This window comes from Heterocephalus glaber, unplaced genomic scaffold (assembly GCF_053883595.1).
Source record: "Heterocephalus glaber isolate CG9 unplaced genomic scaffold, H.glaber_assembly_v1.0 deba00001760, whole genome shotgun sequence".
Classification (NCBI taxonomy): domain Eukaryota; kingdom Metazoa; phylum Chordata; class Mammalia; order Rodentia; family Bathyergidae; genus Heterocephalus; species Heterocephalus glaber.
This window is the reverse complement of record NW_028258457.1, coordinates 7,334,085-7,349,642: the sequence shown is the minus strand read 5'-3', so window position 1 is coordinate 7,349,642 and position 15,558 is coordinate 7,334,085. Positions and strand designations below refer to the sequence as shown.

Sequence of the window (15,558 nt, the reverse complement as noted above, 5' to 3'; positions counted from 1 at the left end):
ATCCCTGGCCCTAGGATTCTTTTTCATAAGAATCCTATCGCTTTATGTCTGGTACTCTGAGTAACTAGTTTGAAGATAATACACCATGTAATAATTATTGTTACTCTTATTATTTGAGTATGAAATTTTGTTTTATTTTTTCATAACATAGTAAAAGATTTTTAAAAAGATGCCACGTTAGTCATTTTGTGATGCAGTAACAGAATCGCTCACGCAGGACATAAATGTGTTGCTGCCAGTTTCAGAGGCTGGACGTTCCAGCTCAATGTGCTGGCAGATTCGGTGTCTGCTTCAGAAATTTGGAAGATGGCACCTGTATTTAGTCCTCAAAAGAGCAAGGGGGACCCCAGGCCTCTGCATAAGGACTGGAATGTGATTCCTGAGACTGCAGCCCCTGACTTAATCACGGCCCAAGTGCTCCGCTTCTTACTATTACATCAGGAGTCAGGCTCCAGATCATGCATCTGGGGGACAGCACATTCCGGCCACAGCAGATGTGACGAGCGAGCAAGTGTGCACATGGGTACACAGGAACTCCGCACACTCTCTGCTTAATTTTCCTAGACATCGAAAGCTGTTTTAAAATACAAAGGCTATGCATTTAAAAAAGCAAGTCAAGTAAAAATGTGGCAGGAAGCTGCAGCAAGAAAAAGGGACTCTGACTTTCAAAATGTTGAGCACGGGGTTTGTAAAACACGAACTCCCAAGGGGATCTCCAGGATCCGGGCAAAATGGTGTCAAAATAGATAAACTAGAAACTTTCCCTTAGGGCATCAGCACCCAAGTCACAGCAGGTTAATTTACCTTAGCTGAGAGGCAAAAGCAGCTGACAGATAGAAGGTCAAACACAGCCCCGAAATATCCCCAGCTGTGGGAGGACGGGTACCCGGCACTGCAGCAGCGTGCATGGGCCCTGAGGACCCTGCGCTCAGTGACCTGAGCCTGACACAGAAGGGCGCACACTGAGGGTCCCGCTCCCAGGAGGCCCTGGATTCCTGGGATCCGCAGAGGCGGGAGGGAGGACAGTGGTGCAGGCTGGGGAGGGGCCGGAGCCACTGTTTCTTGGGGACAGAGGCGCAGTTTGGGGAGATGAGAGGCCTCCAGGGCCATGGGAATGTGCTTCATGCTGCTGCACTTTGCGTCACGGGATGACAGCAAATTTTTTGTGTATTTTGTCCCAACAAAGAAATGATAAGATGAAAAAAAGAGAGGGTTTCAAACTCACTTTCTTCTATTCCTGTTGGATAAACATCCTCAGGGTAGAGAAGAACTCTTTAAAAAATAAGAATAAGCCAACATTTCCAAAACTTGATTTGGTTAATTGTCTTTGTCAGCAAATTGAAAGGTATGGAATACTCATATGTTTATACAACATTAGAAGAATGCTTATCTACACACAGTCACACACAAATGTGTTCACACTCACACATACATCGACACAAATCCCTGAAAATTGTTCCGATGATCTCTCTCAGGTTTAAAGAACATTTCCTATCTCCAATTGCATTCTATTCTATTATGATTTCCCTTCTACTATCAGTGAGTTTTGCTACCCAATGCTGGATGTTATGAGAATCATGAATTAATAAATTACACAGTAATTCTCAACTCGAAGCAAATGAAGTAATCTGATGTCACATGCCACTGAGAATTCTAATACTGTGTCTGTGTAAAAGACTCAAAGAGCAAATTTGAGGAAGTTTCTCAAAATTTCCCCCTTGTCCTTACTTAATGTTTAGGTACAAACGTATTTCATAAGGGGAGAGCAGAAAGCCCAGCTGGATAAATGACCATGCCTATCTCTTTAGCCAATACTAAACTGATCAACTTGAAAGATCTCAACTTAGTGTTATTCTTCTGTTCTACCAACCAACTCCTGCTTACTGTCAAGTGAATTCTGTTTTTTTAAACCACCTATAATATCTCTTTCAGTCACTAATTTTTGTAAAATTTCTTTTATTACACAAACCTCTCTATGTTCAAATTAACGGTTAGAATATAACAGAAAGATCAAGATATTGTTTTAAGAGTTCAGAGGAGCTACTTGGAGAATATAAAAATGGTACAAGTGGTGGACAAAGTGGATTCCTTTGAAATTTCGGCTTTAACATAGTCTGATGAAGTCCTGAAGGAATGCTTACCAAGAGCAGTTTTTCTTTTTCTTTTTGCTAAAAAGAAGCAAATTTACATGATAGGATCACTGAGGAAAGACTGAAATGCCCCTTACACCCAGCCAAAAAGAGAGACAGGGACAGAGGGTAAAAAATATCCCACCCTTCCTCCCTCTGGAAGATGTGGGCACACAGGAAGATGCATTAAGAAAGAAGAGGGAGTCCTCACTGGGGTACTGAGGAGACCCTGGTGATCTGAAGAAAAGTTCTGATGGGCAATAAGGACTAGACAAGATCCAGACAATAGCTCTTCAGAAAATAGTGCTTTATCTATAAATAAGCTGCAAATACTTTCTCAGTACGTCTCATAACATCTTTTCCAGCTTCACCAAAGTGTAACTGACACATAGGAATTAAATACATTGAAGAAGTACAACTTGGGGCTTTGGTTACATATACAGGGCAAAATGACAGCCACAGTCAGGTTAATCAGCACACCCTTCAGATGGAATGGAGTTTGCCAGGACCACTCTAGTTTCTGGAACCCAACAGCATGGAGCAGAACCTATAGCCTGATTGGCATTGCCTGGCAGCACATTCACATTTTCATACAAGAGGATGAGCAAATTAATACAAGACAGTGGATTCACTTGAACTATTATTACAAACCTGACTAATTACTAATGGTTACACAGCATTCTAGCCAGCAGTAATGGTGCAAGCTTATAATTCCTGTACTCTAGGAGGTTGAGGCAGTAGAATCACAAGTTCCAGCCCAATATGGGAGGCTTAGGCCCTTAGACCTGTCTCAAAATAAAATTGAAATGAGATAGAGATGTAGCTCAGTGTGAAGGCTTTGATAAGCAGCTTTCCTCCCTCACACCCTTCTGCTACAATGTTCTACCTCACTCCAGGCTCAGGATAATAGAACCAGCCAACCATGGCCTTTCTTCCTTTCAGTTGTGTTTCTTAGATATTTTGTGAAAACCAAATACAACACTCATTGAACAACCTTTCCTCATCCTTCCTTCCCGTTTGCTTTCTCTACCCTCTGGTAAGTATGTTTATTCTCCACTTCTATGAGATCAACTTTGGAAATCAGTATGGAGATTTCTCCAAAAAAAATTCCATTTGAACCAGCTATACCTTCTGGGGTGTCATACAGAAAGACCTAAAGTCACCATGTTACAAGAATACATGCATAGCCATCTTAATAGATGTACGACTCACAATAGCTAAATCATCAACATGCTATATATGACCATCAACAGATGAATGGATAAAGAAAATATGGTGGATACCCACAGTGGAGGGTTTGTCATGAAGAAGGATACATTTGAATCATTTGTAGGAATGATTCTTGAGACCACAATAGGTTAAATATCACTTGGTTTGTGTAGCATGAGAGGCTCAAGCTATAAATAACTTAAAATGCAGAATAAAGAGTCATGTTAAGAAACATGAAGGTAGATTCTGAAGAGATGTGAAAGGGATCTTGGGAAGGAGAGATTGTGGAGATTAGGGGAGAACGGGGAATAAACATGATCACGACATGGCCATGTGTATCTCAATCCCCCAGGCTGAAGGTGATCACTATGCTTAGTGAACACGCACTAATAAAAGAAAAAGAAAGAAATGCCTTTTTATGATTCATTGTCTGTATGTGGAGTGGACCAGTTCTGGCCTCCTGTAGGTCTCCTCACTAGGGGCTGATTTCCAGAAAGACCAAGCCAGGAGCAGAAGTGAAGACTTTCAGTCCCAGCTCCAGTCTTCAGGGAGGTCTGGCTGATCCTCATGGCTAATGCTTTCATCACCATTCCTACACTAGACAGGAGGTTTCCCTGGAATCTAAAAGGACAAAGTTTTGAGAGCAGCCAGAGAACAGAGGCCCCAGAGACTGCTGCAAGCTGAGAGGCCCAGAGAAGTCCCCAGAGGTCTGTGCCCCCCAGCCTTGTGGTGTGTGGCACCCTTTGAAATGGAAATGCTTCTCTGAGTTCTGTGAGCTGGGCTAGCAAATCCACTGGCCTCAAAAGGGGAGGGCTGGGCTTCCCCTCGAAACCCAGTTGGTCAGCAGCTTCGATGCATCAACTTGGGCAGTCTGAGCAGGGGTAGCCTTGTGGGGCAGCCCCAACAGCTTCAACGCCCTCTGAGAAACGGTTTCCTGCATGTGTGAGAGAAGGCCCTGTTCACATGCCTGAGACCAGTGGATGTTTCATTTGTATCTTCTCAGACCCTCTCCTAGCAGAAATACTGCTCTGGTTCCTCAATACTATCAATTCTATCTATCTATCTTTGAGACAGGATCTCGCTGTGTAGTTCAGGTTAACTTTGAACTCACTATGTAGCCCATGCTGCCATCAAACTCACAGAGGTCCTCCTGCTTCAGCCTACCAAGGGCTGGGAGTGCAGGCTGGCACCACCACGCCCAGCTCAATCCGATCAATTGTGATCATCTGTATGATTTAATCGCATCCAGGACTCTACCTTCCTACTTAACTGTTACTTACAGACCGTGACTCATCCCTGGGACCTGCACACCCCACAGGGCACAGATTGAAGCAAGGACCTCGGTTCTGTCATCCCCCTCCCAACTCACACCTCCTTGGTCTAATTAGAACCGGCCGGGCCGCAGGAAAACTGCCTGTGAAATGCCCTGGAGCCTACAAAGGCTCCAGTCAGACATCTCTTTCTCCCTCCTTGCTTTCACTCACAGTGGGACATGGATGTCCTGCTTGGCTCCCCCTTCCTGTTCCTCTGATCTCTCTGATCTGTGACCAGCCAGGGGTGGTGGTGCATACCTGTAGCACTCTGGGAGGCTGAGGCAGGTAGATCCCAAGTTTGAGTCCAGCCTGGGCAACTTAGGAAGATGCTGTCTTAAAATATAAAAGTGAAAAAGGGCTGGGAGTATAGCTCAGTGCAAAGGCCCTAGATTGAATCTCCAGAACTGAAAAGAAGTTAGAACTTAATCAGCCTTTCTTATGTTTTTCTTTAGCTTTCATGCTATTGCTGTATTGATTAGCTCCATCTTCTATGCTTCCCTTGGTTCATTTCACCTTTCTGCCTCTGGAACAGGACTGAAGTTTTATTGGATATCGTTCTTCTTTATCAGTGAAGGTTTCGAGGGCTGCAATGTTGCACAGAGAGCCACCCGGGCTGTGCCTTGTGGGTTTTGATATATTGCTATTTCTTTGTCATTACACACTGTGGAGAGTTTGTCTCCCCCCACCCCTGTGGCCCACTAATTGAAGTGGTGTTCACCCTAAATAACATGTATTTTGACATTAACACTGCCTGTCCCAGGAGGGGAGACTGCAAACTGTTGGAACAAACAGATTTGGCTCAGAGTACCCTTGGGGGACTTGGCTTGGGGCTCTACTTTGCCTTCAACTCGCCTTCCAAGGAAGCAGAGGGAATTCCCCTAAATCTCATTTAAAGATAAAGTCCCAGAAGTTGTGGCCTTCACAGAGGGCCTGCATGGAAAGGTTGTATATATTTTTAGAGTTTCTATTTTGATCACTATACTGCCATTCTAATGCACACATTCAGAGCAATAAGAGGTAGTTGTTTAGCAGGTTGATAGTAAAGGAGCGAAAATGTTGATAATGGTTGCAGTTAATTGATAGAGAGGAGAGATTGGCTTTTAGACCATTCTGCTATTCTATGTCTGAACATGGGGATTTGGATCTCTGGGTGAATTCACTTCATAACAATATAAAAAGCAGCGGCTTAAAACAACAGAGATATATTCTCTAACTTTTAAATTGCACTAGTAGGGGTTAAACCTAGAGCTTTCACACTGAGCCAGATTCCAGTCTTTTTTCTTTTCTTTTTTTAAATTTTGAGACAGTGTCTTTCTAAGTTGCTAAATCGCCCATGCAGGGCTCAAACTCGTGATCCTCCCAGAGTGCTGGGAGGGTAGTTGTGGATCACTGCGCAGGGATTCACTAATCTTATTGAGGCTGCAAGTGTAGGATCAAGGTGTCTGTGGGCTGGATCCCTTGGGGGCTTTCCCCGGGTTCTCTCCTGGTCCTGGTGGCCTGCTGGACATTTTGGAGGCCTTTGTCTTATAGAAGCATCACCCAACTCCTAACTTCATCTTCAATGGCATCTTCCCTGCATGTGTGACTCTCTCCGAACTTCCCCTGGCTGTAAGGACACAACCACCTTGGATTAGGAGCCATCGAACACCTGTTTGGCCTCAGTTTAGATAACTACAACTGCAGATGCTCTATTTGCAATGATCCCAGCACATTCTGAGGGACGAGGGCATGAGGACTCCATCACACAATGGTGGTAGACGCTCAAACTCAATCCACACCCAGTGGGGTCCATCCCCCGCTTGTCTCACACAATCACCACAGTGAAGCCCGGCTGTTACCAGTAGCCTGAGTTCTGAATGACTGCAGGTTGAGAATTTCACTTCTGCATGTCGAAGCTCACGAGTTCTAAGATAAGCTACATGGAGCTGCAAGACCATGGCTTCCGTTCTGCCAGCAGCAAGACTTTCCACTCAGCTAGATGACGTGGAATATCAGCCCAGAAAGACAGTTGGTGTGGTGCACTGTGGTCTGTTGAGTCAGAGAGGTGGAGCAGTCTTCCTAGGGTCGCACGGCTCTGGTTGGTGACACCATCTGAACCTGAGTGAGTCAGGCAGGTGTCCTGAATGTCTACCCAAGGCCACCCCTGAGTTCTGCCTCTGTGAGACTGCTTGATCTGCCCCTCTTCTGAAAAGCACCCTTACCACCAGGCACTCCGGTGGCCTATTTATACAGTTGTTTTCCTCCTCTGTGCTCAGCTCTGTGAAAGTGACACAAGCAAGAAGCATGAAAACAAGCTGCCTTTTGAGGCTAGGGATGTGAGAGGTCCCTGAGCGCGCGCGCGCGTGCGCACACACACACACACACACACACACACACACTATCTGAAGGGAACTGCTACACTTTCCTTTAACATCACCTGGCCTTTCCTTTCTTAGCATCATGAGGCGCCAGCTCCCAACCCAAAAGACTCCCGAGCTATGTCCATCTGTGCTCCTTTACTGTCACAAAGTGCCCGGGGTGGGAGCTCTACTGTGGATGGGGAAAGTCCTCCAAGGCCCCTGTGTTTTGCTTTTTCTTTTTTTTGTACCGGGGATCAAACTCGGGTCCTTGCGCTTGCGCAGCAGGTGGCAAAACCACTGAGCTAAATCCCCGGCCCAAGGCCCCAGTGTTAAAGTGTTAGTCTCCAGCTTGGAGTATTAACAAGGTGCCATGGTACCCGGTGCCCCCTCAGCGTCAATGCCTCTTTCTGCAAAAGGGCAACCTAGTCTCAGTCTTTTTTGGGGGCATTCTCTAAGAAAGCATATTAAGCTTTAATATAGAAATATTTAGTTTACGTTTAACTTGTGCTCAGGTAATAATAAACGTTTGTTCGATTTTGATCTCATACTTTCTCCCTTCAGGTATGGCCCATCTCCTGGATGCTTGGAGCAACCTTTGGCTATGTGGCTGGCCTTGTTATTTCACCACTCTGGATATACTGGAATAGAAAGCAACTTACATACAGGAACAATTAACCGGAGCAAAGGGAGAGACATTTCTTTGTGCAGATTCCATAAGGGCTGTGCAGAAATGTGTATGGTCAAAGCCAAGCAGTTCCATTTACACCACTGTTGTTTTTTTTCAAATATAGTTTCAACATGATGTGATTGTAGCTTTGTAAACTATGAAAACCCTGAGAGATTGTACCTTCTAGTTGAACTAAAGTATTTATAATAGATTGTGCCTTCAGATTCTGTTTGCTGCTTCATTACAAGAGGTCAGGGTATCGCTGTAGCATTTCATATGCTTTGTGAAGGAAATCGACAGTTTTCTTGGCCACTGAAGTTTTTCACGTAGTCAAACAACAGTTTATACATCTTGATGCTATTCTTTTTTTAACTGTATGTTTCTTTGGAGTTAAAATGGCCATGAAAGCCTCATCAAAAACAGTCTTCAATCCCTTCTGGGTTAAAGCTGAACATGCAACATAGCAGCATGCTCCTATCTCTTTTGCTAGTTTCTATCCTTGTTCCACACATACAGGTTTTTCTTTTATATCATTCAGACTTGCCAAAGTTTTGGGGTCATCCTGGAGATCAATCTGAGTTCAAGCCTATTAATAAAAAGGGTACATTTGGGGCATATTCCTTAAGTTCCGGTACCCACTCTTCTTTCTCATTTTGAAACGAGGCTGGACTGACCACGGAGAAGCATATGAGGAAGACATCAGTCACTGGAATGGATAAAGGCATCAGACGATCAGAGTCTTCCTGTCCCGGCATGTCACAGAGTCCCAGGAGGTACTGCTTGCCCCACGCACTTGAGTAACGGCGCGCTGGGCCGTGAGCCATGCTGCGGCCGGCCACCCTCCGGGGAGGGTCCCCCCCCCCCGCCACCCCGCGCCGGCCGGGCTCAGTCCCAGCGCGCCTGGGGGGGCCGCCGTCCCCACCCCCGCCCCAAGCAGCCCCCCCCCCGCCCCCGGCGGAGGGGAGGACGGGGGCGACGGGCCCGGGGGGCAGCCGCACCCGCCTCCGCCTCGGTCACTGCCGCCCGGGTTCCCGCGTCGATCCCGGTCCCCGCGCGTCCTCTCTGCGGGCCAGGCCTCCCTAGGAGGCTCCGCCGGATCGTAAGACTGGCCGGCCATGGGGGAGAGGGCAACTTGGCGGAGAGCGGCCGCGGGGAGGGGCCCTAGTCTATCTTAGTGAGGCTGCTCCCTGCTGTCTTTGCCTGGGTCCCTGGGAGCTCCTCTTGGGGGTCACACGAGAGGGGGAGAAGGTGCAAACACACCAGCAGACTCTCCCAGCCACTTATCCTCTGTGCCCCTAGACCGGGTCCTGTGGCAGTGTAGGGCTTTCTCTCCTGTGGTTAATCATATACCAGAAGGGCCCATACTTGTGGTTATGCAGATGCACCCGTAGGAGCTGCACCTTGACTACCCAGAAGACAAGCCCGGACATGATCAAGCTTCTTTTAGATTCATGAGCTGTTGTGTATGCCTGTGTGGTGTTCAGGACTGAACCTATGGGCCCTCCACCCCTGAGTGATATTCCTAGGCCTTTTTTATTTTTTACTTTGAGACAGGGTCTCACTAAGTTTCCTAGGCAGGGCTCAAAGTTGTCATCCTCCTGCCTCAGCCGCCTTCAGTGCAAGGATTATACATATCACCAGCCTTCTGGACTTGATTGCAAGCTCCAAATAGACACACCCTCCACAGGACTTGCTCTTTACACCCAGGGGTCTTGAACCTTCTGTTCACACTGTAGACAGCCACATGTCCCCTGGGAGTGTTGTGCTGGGCACACACACACTGAGACTCAGATAAGCAAAACACTTTTGTTCATGTGTGCATCAAGGAGTGGTCAAACTAGAGTAGTTACCAGATTCATCACCTTCGACTTTAACCATTTATTTTTGATTAGTACATTTGAAAGAATGTATACATGAATGAAGACACCATATTGTAATCTACGAAGATGCTTAATTATTAGGTCAATCCAAACATGTTTCAGCCAGGCATGGTGGTGCATACCTGTCATCCCAGCACTCTGGAAGGCTGAAGCAGAAGGATTATAATTTTCAGCTGACCCTGGGCAATTTAATGACTTAGTAAGACCCTGTCTCAAAATAAAACATAACAAAAAGATGGGGGATGTATCTCAGTGCAAAGGTCCTAGGTTCAATCCCTCAGATCAGGGGGAGGGAAAAATCTATATTTGGTAAGAGGAGACTTAATTCAAAAGGGTGATTGCACTGCATTGGAAAAGGACAGTTGCAATACAGCACTCTGATCATGAGATCTGCAAGCATCTTGGGAGTCAGGAACGAAGCTTTTCTTTCATGGAAGAGAAGTAAATGAAGCTGGGCATGGTGGTGCACGCCTGTAATCTAGGACTTGGGAGGTGGAGGCAGGAGGATCTTTGGGAGATTGAGAACAGCCTGGGCTGCACAGTGAGACCCTGTCTCCAAAACCAAAAGCAAACAAAGAAACAAAAGAAGTGAATGAGGCTGGTAAAAGGAGGTGCAGGAAAGTGGGAGGAGGAGCAGTGAGGGCTCCTAGATCAGAGGTCTATGACTGGGACCATCCTGTTTCCTGGAGGCCCTGAGTGCTGAGCGGGGTGAGCGTAGGGTGGGCCCCAGTTTGGAAGCCTGAGGAAGAGAGAAGCTGAACCCCAGTGTGGTCCACACCCACTTTACCCTGATTCATCAGCATCACAAAGAGTTCACTTCCCCGATTAAGGCAAAGACAGGGAGTTAGGAGTCTGGGTCAGGCCTTGCCAAGGGCGCAACGGTCACAGCAGGTGAGTGAGTCTCAGGTCTGAGTCATGTGAGGAAGAGCGGCTTCTCATCATCAGTCTCCAGAGCACAAAGGGCGTGGGGATTTCTTCAAGTCAACATTGCCAACTCATAGCAGAAGGTGAGAAGCCTTCAAGGTGTGAATTGCACTATCCCTAGAGTGCCTTGGTTTGATTCATCCAACAAATGTTAGGAAAACAAAAAATTTACTAAGGGCCGCTAAGGCCACACAGTGTGAACAAATCCATATTGTGAGCCTGTGTCCCTCTATGATCGCTGGTCTAGGAGGCTGAGGAAAGAGGATCCCAAAGTTCAGCCCAGCCTGGGCAACTGAGTGGCTTAAAGTGGGTTTGTCTTAAAATAAAAATGGCTTGGAGTCAAGTGCACTGCAAAAGGCTTGGTTTCAATCCCCTGAGTCACACCACCCCCCAAAATTCCACCATCTGTATAGACAAGAGAATTTACTGAAAGAGTTTTCAGTAACGAAAAGCAGTTTTCGGTGACAAAAAGGGACTGGGCCATAGAGTTAAAACCAGGAACTCTGCAGTGCCCTGCCTGGAACACACGGGCCCCCAGGGTAGCTATATCTAAAGGCACAGGGGCAGAAGCAATTAGCAGAACTCAGACAGCCTAGCTCAGACCTCACCGTACGGGTTACTGTAGACAATATGTGCATTTTGGTACAGTATCGAAGTATAGTTTCAAAAAGCAAACAATCATGGTGATCATATTAATATGTACACTGAGCACAATGTCAAAGATCATATCCAGGTGAGCATGGCGGTGCACGCCTGTTATCCCAGCTCCGGGAGAGCTGGAGACCAGATGATCTCAAGTTGGAGCCTGGCCTGGGCAATTTAGTGGCTTAGTAAGACTTTGACTCAAAATAAAAAATAAAAACCGGCAGGGCATGTAGCTCAGTGAAAAGGCCCTGGCTTACAACCTAATATGCCAAAAAAGAAAAAATTATCCATTTTCTTAATTAATGAGGGAAGCAGAAAGATTATATAATTTGGTGGGCTCAAATTCTCGACAAAATTTATATAGTCTGTCAAAAATAGCCTGAAATGAATTTCCTAATATATACAAAACAGATTAATGCTTATATACAGACATCCATAGAAGCCTTATTCATAATAGCAAAAAAAAAAAAACCCAACTCCATCTACCAACTGAAGAATGGATAAAAAAATGTGGAATAGTCATACAATGGAATATTACCCAGCAATGAAAAGCAAGGAAAAATATTTTGTGGTGTTGGGATAGAACTCAGGCACTGCTGCATGCTAGGCAAATGCTTACCACTGAGGCCCACACCAGCTCAAGCAAAGAGATGTGACACTTCCTATAATACAGATGAACCTTACAAATATTATGTTCAGCGAAATAAGTCAGATACAAAAGACCATATAGAACATAATTTCATGTGTATGATGTTTAGGTTTAAATACAAGGTGTCTCCAAGGACTTGAGCATTAAAAGCTTGATCTCCAATGTAATGCTCACTCCAGTGCAGTGCTCACAGGTCGGTCCTAAGAAGTGACTAAAGGATGAGGTATTTGACCTCATTCGTGGATTAATCCATAGAGGTTGTAGCTGAGCAGGCTGTTAGGAGGTGGGACCCTGATGGGAAAATAAGTCACTAAGGGTGCATGAAGTGTGTATTCTGTCCCCATTCCTACTTTTCCATTTTGTTTTCTGCCTCTATCTCTTTCTCCACTTTGTGACCACCATGAGGTGAGCAGCTTTCCTCCGCTATAGCCATCATGGACTGAGCCCTCTCAAACCATGAGCCAAAATAAACCTTTCCTCCTCAAAGTCTGGTATTTTGTTCTGGCAACAAAAATCTGACAAACACGTATTGGGAAAAGCAAATGGGTAGCAACAAGAGGGCCGGGGATTTAGCTCAGTGGTTCCGCCGCCTGCCCTGAAAGCACAAGGACCTGAGTTTGATCCCCAGTACCAAAAAAAAAGAAAGAAAAAAAAGAAGTAGATGTGTGGTTACCAGGGCTAGTGAGGGAGAGAAAGAGAGAGACTGCCCAAACTTCCTGGGTGATGAAATCATTATAAAATCGATTGCGGTGATGATTCCATAACTGTGAGTCATTGAAATGGATTGAATTTTATACTTTGCATCATATGGAAATACAAATTATATCTCAACCACACCAGCAGAAAGATATGAAGAAAGGGAGAGAGGGAGGAAGAAGGGAGCGAGGGAGGGATGGAATAAAAAAAGAAGAAAGGAATGAAACCAAATGAGAAAGAAGGAAAGAAAGAAAGAAAGAGAGGAAGGAAGGAAGAAAGAAAGAAAGAAAGAAAGAGGAAGAAAGAAAGAAAGAAAGAAAGGAAGAAAGGAAGGAAGGAAGGAAAGATTAAAAATGGTGGATTGGAGACTGGCAGAAAAATGTAGCCTCGGTGGGTATTTAAATTGAGAAGTCTGAAAAGCAATATGGTGCAGAGAAAAAAGAAAGTAAATCTGCAGGAATCAGGAGGGACTTGACAGGAAAACTAGAAACCCCAGAGAAGCTGAAGAAATGAAACACAACACAGGAAAAAAAAAAAAAAAGGAAGAATTCAGGATGTAATCCTGGTTCCTGGAGAGAGAATTTTGCCTTCCATTAACACGCGGTATCTCTGGAGAGGGTTGGTAGCTCCAGGAGAAACAATGGACCCCACCAGCGGCACTAGCCCAAAGAATTTCACTATTATGGCTTGGGTTTAGGAGCCCCCCGCAAAGCCTCATGCTTTTTCTTAGGTGCTGAATCTAGAGTGTGGGATGCTGGGATTAAGGGCATGTGATTACTAATCCTGGTAGTCTGGATGAGATAAAGAGAAAGAAAGACACTGTTGAGGTCCCTTGTTGCTTCTCGTGTCTTCCACTGCCGTGAGCTGCTGTCTCTCTGCCACCCTGCCTTGGAGCCAGTCGATTAAGGACTAAAATCTCTATGAACTGTGAACCAAATAAACCGTTTTCCCTTGAACTTTGAGTATTGGTATTTTGTCTCAGCAATGAGAAAAAAGCAACTAACATCCACTGTAAACTGTAAATCAGCTTGGAGTTTTACTCTGAAATCAACTGCTTCCACATGGCAGGCTAGAGTTGGAATAGAAATCCAGTGCACCTCCTGCCACGTCTGAGAGAGTTTAATCAGCTGCCATTCTGGGAAGGGGTTGACTGTTTAATTCTGAGCTACAGAACAACTATATTTCAGGGTTTCTGCTGTAGTCTACCACAGAGTAGGAGATGGCCATGAGAGTGACCGAGAGGGCACAGACTGGGCACAGATCATCTGAGTGGGTTAAGCTCAGGTGTGGAAGGCCATGGGGATCCCTCCCTCTGAGGTGAAGAGCCAGGCTGCATCAGTGTAGCCTTCAGAGGGGGTAGGTCTGAAAGTGCTGGCCTTAAGTTCAGGGAGCTGCTTGACTCCCCACCCCATTGCCTATATGCAGCACACACAGCTCGGTGATCTGTTTGGTTTCCCTGTCTGCCAGGGTGATCAGGGATATGCTTTGGCTTGGATGGTTGGTTGCCACAGCCAGGGACATATGGACAGAGGGGCCTCTGAAGTGGGTGGAAATCCACAGGCTGTAAAGCAAGACAGAGAAAGTAATGACTTTGCATGCACACAGGGACACGGAAACTGGGCACAGCTGGCATGACCACAGTCCTCATGTGGACACCATTGACTGACCACACCCAGTGAGAAAGGTAGGGAGTATTCAGCATCCACACACAGGAACCCAAGTGTGGTCATGAAACAGGCCTTTGCAGGGACTCACTGTCTCTGGTCTGTATCAGATGGATTTCCACATTGCAGACCTTGAAACACACTCACTCAAAAAGAAGGAGGAATTTTTTCTGAACATATTCCTTTCTTTAATCTTCATGTTTTGTGGTTTTGGGGACTTTCTTTCCTTTTTTATTTCTTTTATATTTTGCTCTTTGTATTTTCTTTGTTCTTTTCTGTTTTTGTTTTTTGGTACAGGGGATTGAACTCAGGACCTTGTGCTTGCGAGGCAGGTGGTAGAACCACTTAGCTAAATCCCTGGCCCCTTTTCTGTTATTTTTATCTAAGTCTACTAATTTTCTATTACTCATTATTATGATCCTTTATCTCATTTTCTATTCTCCTTTTCATCTTCCTTTTCCTTATTTTTAAAATTTTACTTCTTGTATTCTCTCATTTTCCACCCCTGCCATCATTACTAGAATTATTAAGTTTTATTAAACTTTAGATATTTAGTTAACTCTATGTTATTGTTGTTGAATTCTTTTCTATTGTTAATGGTGATGTAGTTGTTGCATTTAATACTTATTTACTGTATGTCAATATTTACTTTGTCTTTGCCTATTTTATCAATGTACATATCTTCTCTATAGTTAAGGGGTACAGTGTTAGCTTATATTCATACTTACGGCATGTCGATATCTAGTTTTTCTCTGAGTTTATTTTTGGTGCTGATTTTGGTGCTATTGACAGGATGGCATAGTTGCTGCTATTAATCGTTTTTTACTCTGTGCTATTATCTGGATTGTTTTTGTGTTATCAATATTACTGTGGTTTATTTCCAGAGAAATGGGTTCTGGGCAAATTATATTGTGCCCCCCTGTCTCAAAATAATGGAGGTTGTCAGATACTGGTACAAAGGCTAAGGCTTATAGTAAGACACGCCCAGTGATCATCACTGAAAAGCAGATAGTTACTAAAGAGATCACCACACTAGTAACAAAGACATTGCATTATAATTGATCCAGAAGCCTCACACACACACACACACACACACACACACACACACAATAGTAACATGAAGAAACATGGCAACAAAATGGTTCCATAAACTCCCAACTCCCCAAAGCTGATACATGGGACATTCAAGCAGAGGAAATCAAAAGACAAACAGTTCAATTATATGAAATGATAAATGAGGAGACTAAAATTCAGGTCAGTAAGGTGTTCAGTAAGCTCACAGATAATATACCTAAACAGATAATAAATTTAATAAGATAACTGGTGAGCTTAGAGAAGACACTAATAAAAAGCTGGCTGAGCTAAACCAAATCATACAAAACATGAATGACCAGTTTAGGAAGGAATTAGGATGCATGAAAAGGTAACACAAAGAAATCCATG

General features: G+C 44.8%; 1 pseudogene; it reads right to left on the bottom strand.

Moving 5' to 3' along the window:
• Positions 1-7,828: 7,828 nt before the first annotated feature.
• On the bottom strand, positions 7,829-8,481 carry LOC147821205 (rho-related GTP-binding protein RhoQ pseudogene; annotated as a pseudogene).
• Between the last annotated feature and the right edge of the window lie 7,077 nt (positions 8,482-15,558).